Source organism: Protopterus annectens, chromosome 3.part1 (assembly GCF_019279795.1).
Source record: "Protopterus annectens isolate FY-2018-M chromosome 3.part1, PAN1.0, whole genome shotgun sequence".
Classification (NCBI taxonomy): domain Eukaryota; kingdom Metazoa; phylum Chordata; order Ceratodontiformes; family Protopteridae; genus Protopterus; species Protopterus annectens.
In genome coordinates, this window is record NC_056732.1 from 514,380,479 (window position 1) to 514,396,726 (window position 16,248).

The window sequence follows — 16,248 nt, forward strand, 5'->3', positions numbered from 1 at the left end:
TCCCTGAGTTAGTGCTAGGGCACAGGAGTTTAACATATTCTGCCATTGAATCAATTTGGGGTATTCACAGAAGATCTGGATATTGCGGAGAATGTAAAAGATGTAGGATATTATCACAGTGTTAAGGGACTGTATTTTATGTAAAATATTGTGGTGGTGGCGCTGCGGTAGCATTGTCACCTCACAGTAAGATGTTGTCCTTTTTGATTCTCAGCTAAAGCATCTTCTGTGTGGAGACATGAGTGAATGGGTGTACCTTCGTTGAAGGTTGTGCATCAGAGCTGGCAACTTGGCATGTAAAAATCTACTGTCAATCATTAGCGGACCAGAGTTCTGCTGTGGCAACTCCTAACCAGAAAAAGCCAAAAGACATCACCACTCCCCTCAGAAGATGCAGACAACTATGCTGAACAGTACACCAATGCTGTGTACAAGCACTTGTACAATTGAATGGACTTAGCCATACCCAACAGAACTAAAACCTGCTCCTCAAGGAAACAGACCTGTTTGGTGGACATCCTCTATCAACAGGCTTTACAACAAAAGGAAGAAACTGTTGTCCAACGGTAAAAAGGAACAAATTCCAAATTGAAAAAACTCCCTCCTTAGCCTCAACAAGCAAATTAGATCACTATTGAAAACCTCCAAAGTTAATCATTAATTGAAACTAGCCTCAGAAACAAAGGGAAACCACAAAGCATTCTTCAGTTATATCAGGAACTTCCATGGCAAAGCCCAGGTTTGTTCTGAATTTAGTACTTAACAGTATCACCTACACTGATCCTGTTGACTTAGTCAACCTGCTAGCAGATAGGTCCAGTGCAAACTTCACCCCCTGCCCCTTCAAAGGCAGTTTTGACATACCCGATACTTGCTCTGCACCTCACATCTCCATAGATCAAGTGTTAAAAGCCCAATCTGAGGCAAATTCAAGACAGTATTCCAGGCTGTATTCTGCACCATCTCCAGCAAGAACTGGCTTTACCATTGAGCACCCTATTCAACCACAGCCTAAGTACAGGCTTCATTCTAACAGAGTGGAGAACTGCCATTGTCATCCTCTTGCACAAAGGTGGTCCCACTACTGGCCCTGGAAACTGTCGCTGCATTAGAGTGTATTATTATGGATCTCATAAACAAAGATATAGGCAGTCTCCAAGAACTTGACCACACCCAGTTCGGATTCGTCAAGGCAGATCTTGCCTGTTGAACCTGATTGACTTCTTTGAGACTGTTACCAAGGCCCTGGATGAGGGAAAGTCAGTACACACAGTTTACCTTGACTTGGCCATGGCCTTTGACACAATCCCACACTCAGGCATCATCAAAAAGCTATTATAACTTGGGGTAAATCCCTATCTCATCAGGTGGGTGGCCAACTGGCTCACTGACAGGACCCTCAAGGTGAAAATAGGCATATCCACCTCTGATAGTAGATCTGTAACTAGTGGAGTTCCCCAGGGATCTGTCCTGGGACACCTACAGTTTGGCATCTACTTCTCAGTGGTTCAGGCAAAGACAAAAGGCCTGTGGCTGACCAAGTTTGTGGACAACTGTAAGTTGGGTGCTGTCATTGATTTCCCATATGATGTTAACATACTGCAAGAGGGTCACACAGAAACTAATGACTGGTGCCAAAGTCATGGCCTCAAGCTAAATGCAAATAAATGTATAATCATACCATTCTGCAGAAACACGGCCCCTACTGATTACCACATTAACTGCAACCCCCCTAAACAAATAACCTGTGGTGAGAGACCTGGGTACTCAGGTAGATAACAAACTCACATTCAACCATCATGTAGCAGCAGTGGTCAGAAAATCCTTTTACTTGGTTCATCTCGTAAGTGAAGGGATTGCATACAGAAAAAAGAAGGTTATTACCTCTCTATACTCCTCCATCTTTAGACCAGTAATTGAGTAAAATACCCCATTTGGTATGTACCTGCCCAAAATCTGCCCCAGCTAGAAAGGCCACAGAAATACCTCACAAAGAGAATCTATGGCCTCCAACACCTGTCCTATGCAGACAGGCTCAAATCACTGTCATTTTACTCAGTAAAATACATATTGATCAGAGGTGATCTGTGTCTTGCCTACAAGGCAATCTCAGACCCTGCCCTACTAGAGATGCTCCATATCCATAAGTCTAACTCCTCGAACATTACCTGCTTGAAAGGCATGAATCTAATACGTGGCATCAACAAAACCTGCTGGAGAGACAAGTTTGTCTCCCAGAGGTTGCCCCGTCTCTAGAATAGACTTCCCATGCACGTCAAACAGAGCACCTCACTGACCCTCTTCAAGCTCAACCTTGATGAGTGGATGGGAAACAAAAACTTGTCCCAGGGGTTCCACCTGTGTCTCTCATTAACAGGGGCAACAAGTGCTGTCTGAGGTTTCGCTTTGGGGATAAATTCTTGGCTAGGTTTGTAAGGGCCCCAGGGTCATTGTAACCTCCTATGATCCTATGATCCTATGAACAGAAACTGCTGCGGCTCTAGCTGATAAAAAGCAGTTAAAATAAATGTTACACCCACTACATTCTCCAGTCCAGTAAACAGAGAAATAGAAGTCAAGAAATAACATATTTTAAAACAAGATTTGACTGATTCCATTCACCATGGCAGTTTCTTTGAGCAGAATAATGCATAAAAAACAAAAATTAATGTAACGACAAAGATCAAGGGGGTGATGCAAATATAACTTACTCAAAATCAGGCCTCCAACCAATCATTTAAATACTTAAAACTAATCACATGACCTTAAAATGTAAGCAAAGCCTATTAACCAAAGCATCAACATTTTATATACAAACTTAAAATGTCATATTAAAAAATATATAAATATATAAAGTAAATAAGAAACCATGTTAACTTATTGGGTCTATATTATGTTATTGAATACTAATGTAATCAAAAACGTAATAGTTGACCCATAAATGTCAAAGTTCTAAAACTTCAAACAGTTAATAAAAAGGAAAAAAAACTACCCAAACAAACCATTTAAACACTGTAAGCTGGGTGGTAATAGAAAACTTCCATTTCTGCACTGTACAGAGATCTCCACTGAAACATTCAAGGTTCTAGCACTTTGACATTTACGGGACGACTATTACGTTTTTGATTACGTTAGTATTCAATAAATGTAATATAGACCCAACTTTTTTTTCTCAAAACATTTTTTATTAATTATATGAATAGCAAGACAATTAAAAGATTATACATAACAAGAAGGCATAAATGAACATATAACAATTCATCTAGTGATAACAACCTTCATGAGATTTTGATAAGTTATTTAGAAATAAAACATACACCATATGTACACTATATACAAGTTAGGCAACCTGAGAGAAAAAAAAAAAAAAAAAAAAATTTAACATTAACTATTTAATATGTTTAGAACCTTTTCTAACACAACCTTTCTAATAGCTTTTTTTTTGGACTTCCACCTAAGTATCTTTGAGCATCAATAAATTTAAAAGCCATTTTCTGGAAAGTAACCCATTTTAATTTAGAACGATCAATCCAATTTTGTATTATATAAAGTTTTAGTAATGAGCAAATAAAAATGATAACATGAATATCAACTTTTGAAAGATGAATCAATGGAATATGCAGAATAGCAAATTCCACGTCAACGTGGATTTTGATATCCCCTTTTCTGCAGTCTGACTTTCAAAGATGTCCACAATCTGTGAGAAAAATGACAATACCATAGAATATGAAGGAGGTCTGCTTGGGGATGAGAACAGCATGAACACGAAGGGGACTTATTTGGGTTAAATTTGTTTAATTTGATTGGGGTAAAGTAGGCATCATTATTAATCATTAATTGTGTGTATGCTAATTTTTTAAAAGGGATAAATTCCTTAGTGTGTCTAATAGCCAGGACTTTCTGAGATTCTGACAATTGGGAATTATAATTCAACCAAACATTAGATAAAAGACAGTTGTGGTCCATCATTAAAGAATTAATTAATTTATATGAGTTTGAGAGCATTTTATCAGATGATGAAAGTATTTTAATCGTATTAAGGTTTTTCAATTGTGAGTCTATGGGGACCAGAGATACAAATTTGTTTTTAATTATTGCTCTTAGTTGTGTAAGAATTGGTGAGTAATTCCAGTTTACTTTCAATAACTTACGCCAGTCAGATAAAGGCAAGTCAAGATATTTCAAAACATCTCCTACTTTTAGATTTTTAATTAAAGGATAGTTTGTTAAGTTCAAAAGTTTATTGTCCAATAATATATTTGGGTTTAGACGAATTGGCTGAACATGGTGCGAGATCTTTTCTAGTTTACACATTTTGAGTAAGGTTTGGAAATCTCTAATCTTTTATTTAAATACTGTAGATATATTTTTAATAAATAAACTATCCAGAGAGATAAAGGGAATAGCTTCAGGATTTAAATTATTAGAAATGACATAATTATACCATAATTTTATCCATAAAGAGTGATTTGGATAAGAAGTGTTATTGAATTTAGAGATAGTAAGAAGTTTATTGGATGAGACAATCAAATAATAGAGATAAAGATTAGGTAAACCCAAACCTCCCTTGTCCTTCGAAAATGCCAATCTAGAATAGGAAATTCTAACAGATTTAGGGAACCATATGAATTTTGCCAAAGCTTTATTTACAGACTCAAAAAATTTTTGAAATTATCTGATCAGATGATGAGAATTGGTAAAGAAATTTAGGCAGAATATTCATTTTAATAATGGCCACCCTTGAAAGAAATGAAAGGTTTAGATGCTTCCATCTGTCCATATCAGACAATATAGAGTTCCATAATTTATTAATATTATTTTGAAAGGAAGATTTATTATTGTGTTCTAAACTGATTCCTAAATATTTTATATTATAAGTAAACTGAAAATGATCGTCTGGAAACAAAAAGATTTGTGTGCTAAATGATTTAAGGGAAAAATATGAGTTTTTGTAGAATTTAAAAGATAGTTGGAAACCAAAGAAAAATAATCAATAGAATTCATTATCTTTCTGTAATCAGATAATGGAGTTTGAAAGTAGATTACTAAATCATCCGCAAAAGCAGAGAAATGAATATTAGTATTAAGACTTCTAGGGATGTTATGAAAAGTATTTTGAGTAATAAACAATAGCAAAGGTTCTAAGTAAATGTTGAAAAGAAAAGGGGACAATGGACAACCCTGTCTTGTTCCTTTAGTGATCTTTATCGAGCAGAAAATTGACCATTAATGTATAGTCTAGTAAACATATTCTTGTATAAAACTTTTTAAAAATTTATAAAGAATAAGGGAATATTAAAACATAACATAGTTTGAAATAGAAAGTTCCAACATACTCTGTCAAAGGCATTTGATGCATCTATAATCAAAGCATATATAGGGTTTGGATTTTTCTTAATGAGATGAAGTATAGTCTCTAAAGATAGAGTATTATCCCAAGCATGTCTCTGAGACATAAAACCTGATTGATCTGACGAGATAATTGAGGGTAAAATCCGTTTCAATCTGTTAGCCAGAATAGATGACAGAATCTTAATATCCACGTTAATTAAAGAAATGGGTCTATAATTTACTGGGTCAGATTTATCTTTATTATTTTTAGAATTAGAATGGTTTTGGATGTGTTCCAATGAATATCTGAGATATCATTAACTCTTATATGATTGTAAACTTTAAATAGAAAGGGAAGAACTACCAATTTGAAAGTTTTGAAAAATTCTGGAGTAAAACCATCAGGTCCCGGAGATTTACCCAATTTAAGATTATCTATTGAATCCAGATTTCTTGTACCGATATAGGGTAGAAAGTAGTTTTGCTGATTATCATTAAGTTTAGGGAACTGCAAAGAGTCTAAAAGAGTTTTGAGTGATTATCTTTAACAGAATTAGAAGAACCTGGATATAACTCAGTGTAAAGAGAGGTGAAAAGTTGAATAATCTCTTCATCAGTATTATATAATCTGTTATTATAAGATAAAGATGTAATATTTGGATTTCTGAAGTTAACTTTAATAATTCTCGCTAACAATTTAGATTGAACCTGGGCCCACTCTGAATATGAAGCAAGTAGCTTTTGTTCAGCTAAGGAGAGGTTATTTTGGTGAAGCAGAATTAAATCTTTCTGACAATCAAAAATTTGTTTTTCTAAAGTAGCATCATTGTTCAGACTAAGATGATTTTCCAACGAAGAAATTCTTGATTTTAAGAATTCCTCTTTCTTAAAGTATTGTTTTTGAAAAAGCAGCTTTACTAATAAATAAACCTCTTAATCTTGCTTTACATGCAGCCCATTGTATGTCATAAGGAATGTCTGATGATTCAAGACTATTCACCATTTCATTTAGGATTTCTGAAGCTTGTTTGCAAATATCTTCATTTGACAATAAGTTATTATTTAAGGTCCACTTATTAAACATAGTTTTATTTTTGATATTGGGTTTTATGTTCAATTTTAGTGAAATTCTTGAGTGATCCGAAAAGAATCTGGGTTCTGTAGTAAAGTCCACAATATATTTTGAAATATAATCTGAAATTAGAAAGAAGTCTAATCTGGACCACGAATGATAGCACTTAGAATAATAAGTATATATATCATTCTTGTTTATATTTTTAACAGTGCGGAGGGATCTATTAAATTATATTCTGTCATCAAATCATTTATAGCCAGAGTAGATTGAAGATTATAGGTGACAGTGGAGCGAACGATCAATTACAGGGTTTATAACTGCATTCCAGTCACCACCCACTATAATATGATGATCCTTATAGGATGCAAGAATATTGTAAATTTTTAAAATGAACAAATGTTGTGAATTACATGGGCCATATAGATTTAAAATTAATAAGGGCTTGTCCAAACCAGCAATAGAAGCGGTAAATAAGCACCACCTCCCCTCATCATCAAATTTCTCATCAATAATATTCCCAATGAATTTTTGTTTAATGATTATAGCTACACCTCTGGAGTTAGATGAGTCACCTGAAGCTATAATCTTTTTGATCCATTTTTTTTTAACTCTTTATTCTAATCAATGCGTGAAATATGGGTCTCTTGAATAAAACAAATGTTAGCCTGTGATTTAAAGATCATATGAAATAATAGTGACTTTTTCGCTTTATCTTGAATGCCTCTAACATTCCAAGAATCTAAAATTATGTCAACAGGCATATTCTACAAGTATAATCATTATTGATGCTATAAAAGTGAACTCAAGGTGCAAATCCAACACAACATTAAAAAGAAGAAGAAAAAAAATAAAAGAAAAAACAGTATTTAAGTATTCAAGCAAGTCATCAAATAACATTTGTTGAAAAAAGAAAAGTTTTTTAAGAACCATGAAATGTATAATAATAACCTTTATCCTAACCCTAGTGCCTACCCACCAATCCCCTGTGATAAAGGAAGAGCAGAAGAACATGAAAAAAACATTGTAATTATAGATAATAATAACCTCAAGTTAGAATACAAATTACTCAAAGGAAGCCTAACATAACATAAAGTCTGAGTAATACTACTAAAAATATATACAAAATTAACTAATTTCAAGACGTCCGACATGCTTAATCCCTACTTCTAATACTAATCTAAAGCTCCTATCCTTAAATTGAAATTTATAGTGATTAAATGTATTTCCTCAAGTATTTCAAGAGAAAGAGAAACAAGTAAATAATAAATAAATCACACTCTGCTTAACTAGAACACTCTATCATAAGAAGTAATACAATTAAAACTGAAAGATATGTAAGATAACATATATAAGTATAACAAAACCAACTGGTAACATTATAATATAAGTAAATAAGCATAGCATTACTGAACTAAAGATAATAGTCATGCACTATCTACTGAACCTTCTTTAGTACTTTAGTGATAATTTCATTAATCAACATGACCATTAGTATGATAAAAGCACTAGTACCTGTAGAATTAGTATTTAGTTATAGTTCAAATAAAGCAAAAAACAACTACCAAGCAACCATATCTCAAAATGAAAAACAATTCAGTCTGGAGATGCATCTATTAACTAGATAATAATAGTACAGGAACTATTCAAAATGAAATATTATAAGCTGTAAGGTTTTAACACTAGTTAATATACATGAATAAAGTATAATTATATTATTAAATAGTAACTTAAACAACATCATATATATTGGACTGAATGTACAACAATGTGCATACATATAATTTTAAATCTACTTTTTGAATATTTTACTAATGACTCTGTTAGGTTATGTAGCCATACTATTCTTCTAAGCTATAGATGTAACATAACAAAACAGCATGAAAAGACAAGGCTTTTAAAGTAAACATTTTGAACATCTAATTAAAACAGAAACAAGCAAGCTAAATGCAGTAAATCTAAGGGCTTAAATATATACATGTAGATTCAGCTAATCATATTAAAGATAGTTATTTCAAACCTTTCAAATAAGTAAAGGCTTTCTGAAACATAAACTACTAATCATAAATATCACATCCAGCCTCTGAGAAGAGAGAGAGCAGAGAATAGAAAGAACATGAAACTTTCATATGAACAGGTATACTTTGTAACATTTGTCAAATTAAACACCAGTATAATATAAAATATTGTATGAAAAAATATTCTGAATAGGAAAATATGTTCATTTCTTTACACATCCTTTAGAATTTTAATATATAAAACTAACCTGTTCATTTGTTTCCAGAAACATTTTCACTCTGCTTTATGAAAGTAGCAGCTTGCTTTGAAGTCATGCAGACACACTAAAAGTAACTGAATATATTATGTGACATGAATCTGTTTAAATTTAAAAAGCAACCTTCATTTATGAAGAGAAAACACCTTAAATAATAGCAGATCTATTAAAAAGTTAGTGCTATTGAATACTTGTTGAAAACAAGCAGACTTGTGTATTTGAAACTGTCCTTCTTTCCTCACAAATGATGACATCACCATCCATCTCAGAGAGACTGTAGTGTCATGTTCATGCAGAGCATCAGCTGGAACTCTGAGGGAAGATTTTCTTGCTAGAATGTTGAGATGGAATGTTTTTCCCTCCAAAAATCATTTAGCTTACACAGAAGGCTGTAACTCCAAAGCTTGTAGTAAAATTAACATATTATCTATTTACACAGCAAGCATATGTGAGAGAAAGAGAAAAAAGTAAATACAGGAATTTAAATGCTTCTATTAATCCACACAAATCTAACAAGCATATATCCTGTCACTGCACAGTCACACCAAATCCATCATGTGTAAATTACATGACAAGTTCTTAAGGTAATATAATTATGTCACACCAGAATTACAAATCATGTAACACAAATACTGTCAGATTAAAGAAAAGAAAAGATCAAACCTTATTGTAGTTCTTTAACAGTAGAATATTAAGATACAGTGTCAGGAAGCTTTTTAAATGTTTTAAGAAAAATATCTTTTGCATCTTTAGGATCTGAACATACAAATCTTTTGTCATTAGCTGTGAAAGACAAGGTATTAGGATATGCCATTCAAATCTAATCCCTCTTTTATCAAGTCAGCACAATAGGGGCTAGTTTTTGTCTATTTAATTTGATCTGTGCAGGAAGATCTTGGGAAAATGATAGTTTGTGAGACTTCCATATGAATTGTTTCTTTGTTTTAGCAGTTTCTAGGATCTGGAAAGTGTCTTGAAAGTTTAGTAACTTAGTATAAATTAACCTTGGTGTGGAAGAATCTTGCTTTGTATGCAGTGCTCTGTGTGCTCTCTCTACAATTATAGATTTTGAAGAAGCTTCACAATTTAACAGTGTTTCAAAGATATTTTTAGTCACAGATAACAAGTTTTATTGTCATAAGATTCAGGTAAACCACGAATAATGATGTTATTTCTTCACTCCTGGCTTCCAGATCCAATATTTTAGCTTGTAAATCTGAAACAGTTTTATCTCTAGATTTAAAGTCACTTTCCAATAAGTCTGTTTTAACCTCCAAAGCTAAGATTTTATTTTCAATAGTAACAATACTATCGTTTATTTGCTTTAAAGATTTACTAAAGTCTGTAAACTGTTCTGAAAAGTTTTGTATAGCACTTTGGATTGGTTTTAATGCTATTTTTAGTTCTTCTAAAAGGAAATTTGAGCCATTTAAATCTTTATTACTTACATTAAAAGTTTCTGTAGGTTGTCTAGATGATTTCAGTCTTTTGAACCTGAATCTTTTCAGGAGATAGCATTGAAGTATATTTGGCCTTTGTAGGCTGAGTCTCCATGGAGTCAGATTTTGTAGCCATGCCCAGAAATGGAATGCAGTTAGCAGGATACCAGGAACCAGGAACAGACTGGAGCAGTAGGAGTCCCAGCAGCAGAGAGACCAAGAATGTTCTGAGGTAAAATAAATCCCAGGATAATAATTCCAGAAGAAAAAATAATCCAAATGCATAGAAAAAGATTTATAAAATCTTTTAGTATAAAAATTTGAGGAAAAAGGTTGATGTAAAGTTGTAAAAAAAACCAAAAGTTAAATAGCTGTGAGGAGCTCAGAGAGTAAGGACTAGACTAGTCGGCGGCCATCTTGGAATAATATAGACCCAACTTATTATATTCATTTACCAACCTCTTAGAAGATAAAAAAAACACTGTATAGTAAATGTTTATTAATCCCTGGATATTCGCCTGTCTGCAGCTGTAATTGCCAAATAGTCTTCCTAGCCTCCAGGACATTGTTAAAGTTATATCCCCTTATTTCCTTAAAGACATGGTCAATGACACTGAAGTAAATGTTCCTATATAATATAACTTCTTTGATATGCCTAAACAATACATTATTAACAGCTTTGTCCTTAATTGCATGCACATGTTCCTTTATTCTCTTAGAGAATGTTCTGCTAGTTATTCCTGTATAGAAACAGGGGTATGTTGAGCAAAACAGAGGTATGTTGAACAAATTACAGAGTATACAACTCTTGTATAACTGCACGTATAATGCTATCAATTAGGAAGAGTTCTGACTAAACATTGCAAATCAACATATGGGCCCTCATTTACAAAACTACCAGCCCTGTACTTTCCAGATCTATTAATCCCTTTTTCTTATTAATATTAAGCCCTATCATATTAGTGTGGTCTCTAGTGTATCATTTTTTTTCAGTTCATAGTTCTCTTATAAATGAACTTTGGTTTACTTCCTACAATTGAAACCAGGTTATTATGTGCTGTGAAAATCTTCCTGTTATCATCTATTATATTTCTAATACATAAATTATCCAATGATATGTCCAAACAAAAAATATTAGTCCTATCATATTCAGTGTATTATTTGGGCCTTTGGATAATATGAACATCTCATTCACAAATAATTTCACATGATATACTTTACAAATATTTCAATTCATAATCTCTGTCATTAAACAAAACATTATTTTATTTGTTAAAAAGTCACTCTTGGTAGTCAGTTTGGAATCTCTAATCATTTACCCATTGAGGCATAACTTTTTAATAAAAGTAGGGTGATGACTATTAAAATATAAAGAGTTATTGATAACATTAGTTTTTCTTTATATACTACTCAAAACTTTCTGACTGTGTGTACATAACAATAACTACATTTAAAAAGATAACAATATTACCAAATGTTCCTGTTGAAAGAAAACATTAAAAAATGTAGTACTTTCATTTAATTTATTAACACACAAATGTAATTTATTGTACATACATTTTCAGATAATGAAAAGGTCATCAACAAGTCTTTTATAATACAAAATTTCAAAATCAGGCCCAATATATCCTATGCAGTCCCACTGACTTCATCTTGAGAGCATATCTCACAAGTCTTGAGTAAATTCTATTAAAACCTGCATTCCCTCCATAGATTATTGCTTGCTCATTCCCTTTCATCCCATAAATTATTGCTTACCTGTCACATTTCACTGTTTTCTGTCCATTTTTGTCCATCTCTCATATGGTGAATTCTTATGTCATATTGTCTACTTTTGATTGTAATATTTGTTGTTTTGTGTTGCTATTAGTGCTGCTTTATAGTTTTGAAGTTAGATTATATTTTATATACCATATCTAAAGAATACATTTGTCTTTGAATAATTAAATTATGAAACCATGTATTCTTTACACTGATTGCTGTTTGCCTCATGCCATACCTCTCAACCTAGTGATTCTGAAAATAGTTGCAAAGGCTATTGAAAGAAGATACATCCAGCCAAATATATTGTCAGCTAAACAGCTCAAAATTTGAAAAGTAAATAACACATAACACTTTATAGTAAGACTGTAGAGCACAACAATGAAACACAAGTTTAAGAAAGTTTGTTTGTTTGTGTCTTTCGGCTTTTTCCTGGTTAGGGGATGCCACAGCGGAACTCTGGTCCGCTAACGATTGGCAGTTGATTTTTATGTACCGGCTTGCCAATTCTAACGCACAACCTTCAATGAAGGTGCGCCCATTCACGCATGTCTCCACGCAGAAGACGCTCTAGTTGAGAATCGAACCAGACGGCGTATTACTGTGAGGCGACAACGCTACCGCAGCACCACCACCGCGGGTTACAAGTTTAAGAAAGTGAGGGTGACAAAAACAATACAGAATTTATAAGTATATTCTCAGAAAAGTAGAGCAGAATATTTAGACTTGAATGAATGACATTGCAAAACTCTACCTCAAAAAGACTTTCTTTTTACTTCTGGGGAAGGTAGATATAACATATGATCCTCTTTCTTTATTATCATTGATGCCACTAATAAGCTTATCATGTAGTCTGGATTCCTGTCTACTAAACTACTTTAAAATAGTGTGTTATGGAATGGGGAAACAGGAACTCATGAAAGAGGGGAAAATTAAGCTTAAAAATAGGGGCATACCTCCAAGAATATGTGCAGTATGTGAAGCAATAAATCAAGCCCGAAAATAAATACATACCTCCAAAACAGGTGCAGTTTAAGTGATCAGATTCATGCCTGAGTCATGGCTGAAAAAAGTCTGTATGGCAAGCCACCCATCTGCTTATCAAAGGAAGGAAGGAAAAAGGAATAAAGTAAGTGAGAGACAGAATGAAACAAATTTAAAAGAGAGAAAGAAAAGAAAGAAACTATACATTTGAAACATGTTAAACTATTTGTGATGATGATAACAATAAGAATATTAATAATAATTATAATAATTCATGTGATACTTTCTTAGTATAAACTTTAGCTGTGATTTAGAAAAACTTTCTCTGTGTTCATGTAACTGCTGTGGTTAAAAGGGGCAGTTTACATGAACACTGGATGTGTGATTCAGAGGCATGATTTGCCACGATGAGGAAAGACATTGTTAACATTACGTTTGCATGTCTCTGAAATGCATGGTATTACCCCAGTGCTAATCAACACTTTCCTGTGATAGTTACTGCAGGCACAGCTCTCAACCTTCCATCTCCAAAATGAGAAACCCTAGCCCTCATAATGTGGAAAAAATGGGTAAAATGTGGAACACATACCAATGGCTTACTAACAACGTCAACTAGGAAGGTCATAGGGTGGTTAAAATATGTGATTTTACTTATAAAAATGATCATTTAATGAACTGATATGATTAATTTCTATTTACCATGGATATCACTCACAAATTCCTAACACTGCATATGTGACAGATGCTTTCAATGTGAACTTCGAGAAACATGAACTTTTTAAGACCCCAAATGAGGTATGTTCCTCCTAATGAGGTATCCTTGAGAGGTATGACTATAGGATGCCCATGCATAATGCTGGCATAGATGACCTCTTCATTTACTCACACACACAAACATACACACACACATATTTCCTGATGGAAGCCTCTAAAGCTGTTTTTTTCAGAAATTATTAAATTACTCATTTAAGACGTACAGTTAAAATACTAGTAGTAAGAAGTACAGAACATCAGTTTTATGTGTTCTTGTGCTCCTGCTCAATACTTTCTCTAGAGGTAACCCAGCCTCAGGGCTACTCAGGGATAAAGTATTTATGCAGACTTTAATGTGTTTTAATCTGTTATTTTATATTAGTTCAAAGAATTTAAACAACTATATTTGTGACAAAAAACATGCAAGTGAGCATGCACACACACAATCACATGAGTGTGCATGTGTGCTCACACACACACACACACACACACACACACACACACACACACACATACACATACACACACACTGGTTCATTCTCATCTTTTTTAATATTCAGTCACAAGAAATATTTTCCATTTTCAGATGCAGAAGAGAAACTTTCCTTTATGTCTCTCTATTTTTCAAAAAGAAAATGCTTCTGAATCTTTTCTATTTAAAACAAATGTACCATCCCATGCAAACTGGGGCTTTAAAATGTGATACGTAGACATACTATTAAAAAGTAAGTCATTACAATAACAGTTTTACTATTGTACATTCTCAGTCACCCACATTTCTGATCATGACAGAACATCTAAGTTCTATATCTCTGTATTCCAAATTAGACTCTGTGTCCAGTGGGCCTACCTTTTAACAAATGGGCAAAATGGTATATAAAGGTATAATGCATATTAATGCATTTACATGAGCTAATTTTTAAATCTCAATATACTTGAAATATGTTTCTGCTTAACCCTAGATATGATAGATGGTAGAGCAATAAAGCACACTGTGATTTTTTTTCCGTTGGTAAAACAAACTCTGACTAGGTTGGATAACCTCATAATCCCATGTGTCTTTGTTCCTTTCCATCTAAAAGTCCAATCCGCACTAATCAGCTCACAGATAGAATTCTTGTTCAAGTCAAATGTATAGCTTATACGTACTGTCAAAATACAAACAAGGAAATGTTTATAACTTGAGATCTGTGTTAGAAACTGTCAAAGTGGGCTAGGAATATAACTGCATTGTTTAGATGACTACAAAGTGACCAGCTAATTAACAATTCCACATTTACATAAGACTACATAACTGCCCAAATTGGGTGTTTCCACTATGTAAGACTGAGCAGCAAAATCATGAGCATCAGAAATGCCAAGAACTAATGCCCAAAGTATAGAATTGCACACTGTAAGCAGAGGGACAAACCACCTACACCATCCATATTGGGGGCAAGCCCCCACACCCCCAAACGTAGATATAACAACTGTACCATTGCACCAACTTGATGAATGGAGAATTCTCCCAAAAGAAGGGCATCACATTTACATATCATATATCAGTGATTACCTATGCAAAACAGCAACATCAGCATTGTATTCCTCTGTGTCTTTGCTTCAGGAAAGTGATGCTTGAGAAATTTCACTTTGGCTAACTGTAGAGATACCAAACTGGGTTACTGATGTTAATAAAAAGATATCACAGATAAAGATGTCCTGATATAGCTGGCTTTCTCAAATATTTCTCCTCTAGACATTGACATTCAACAAGAAAAGTCCTTTAGTTTTGTCCCAAGAATTCACTGTTCACAACATTTCTGGCAAAATAAATATACTTCCCATTGCAATCTACATACAGCGTGAGATTGGTATATTTGTACATCTTCAAAGCACATGTGCATATCATAAATCCAGTTTTATCAGCCTTCTTTAAAAAGCTGCATCAGACCTACAGAACAACCAGTTAAGGAAACAAGGGATCCAGTCCACCTTAAGAGGTTATTCTGCCATGGGCTTTGCTGAGAAAAGTGTAGGCAGACATGTTGAGGTAGATTGCTGGAGACTGCCTTGCATAGGGTGAGATTATCTGTTAACCCAAAATGCTACTATGGCTGTGTAGTTGCTGGAAAAAAGTATGTGTCAAGCATCACAAAAGCCATGTTTTCGTTTAACTATTAGACAGTCAGACATTGTAGCATAGCTGGCATGACACAAGAGGTAAGCACTGCAAAGTTACAGCTGGAAGGACTTGGTTTGATACTGACCATATGGAGTTTGTATGCTGTTTCCATTTTGTTTGATTTTACAGGCATCCATCTTCTGCAAATTCTTAAAGACATGATAATTCACTGACTGAAAAGCAGTACCGCATGATCTGGGAACTTCTATCAGATCAAGATTAACATACTGCATGATTATATAAAACTTCATGGCACTGGGAATGAGGATACAGACATCAAGTCCAATCTGTGGAATTTGATGAAGCGTTTCACTTCTGTTCATCTAAAGCACCTTCAGTCACATTGCTTTGACACTGCATGTCCAGTAAGTTGAAGGCTGAGTACTAGTGGAAGAACAGGCCATTCGTAGGTGCAAAGCAATGTATTCCTATGTTGTCTTTCTCTTAGATATGCACTTTATGAAGTTTGTGG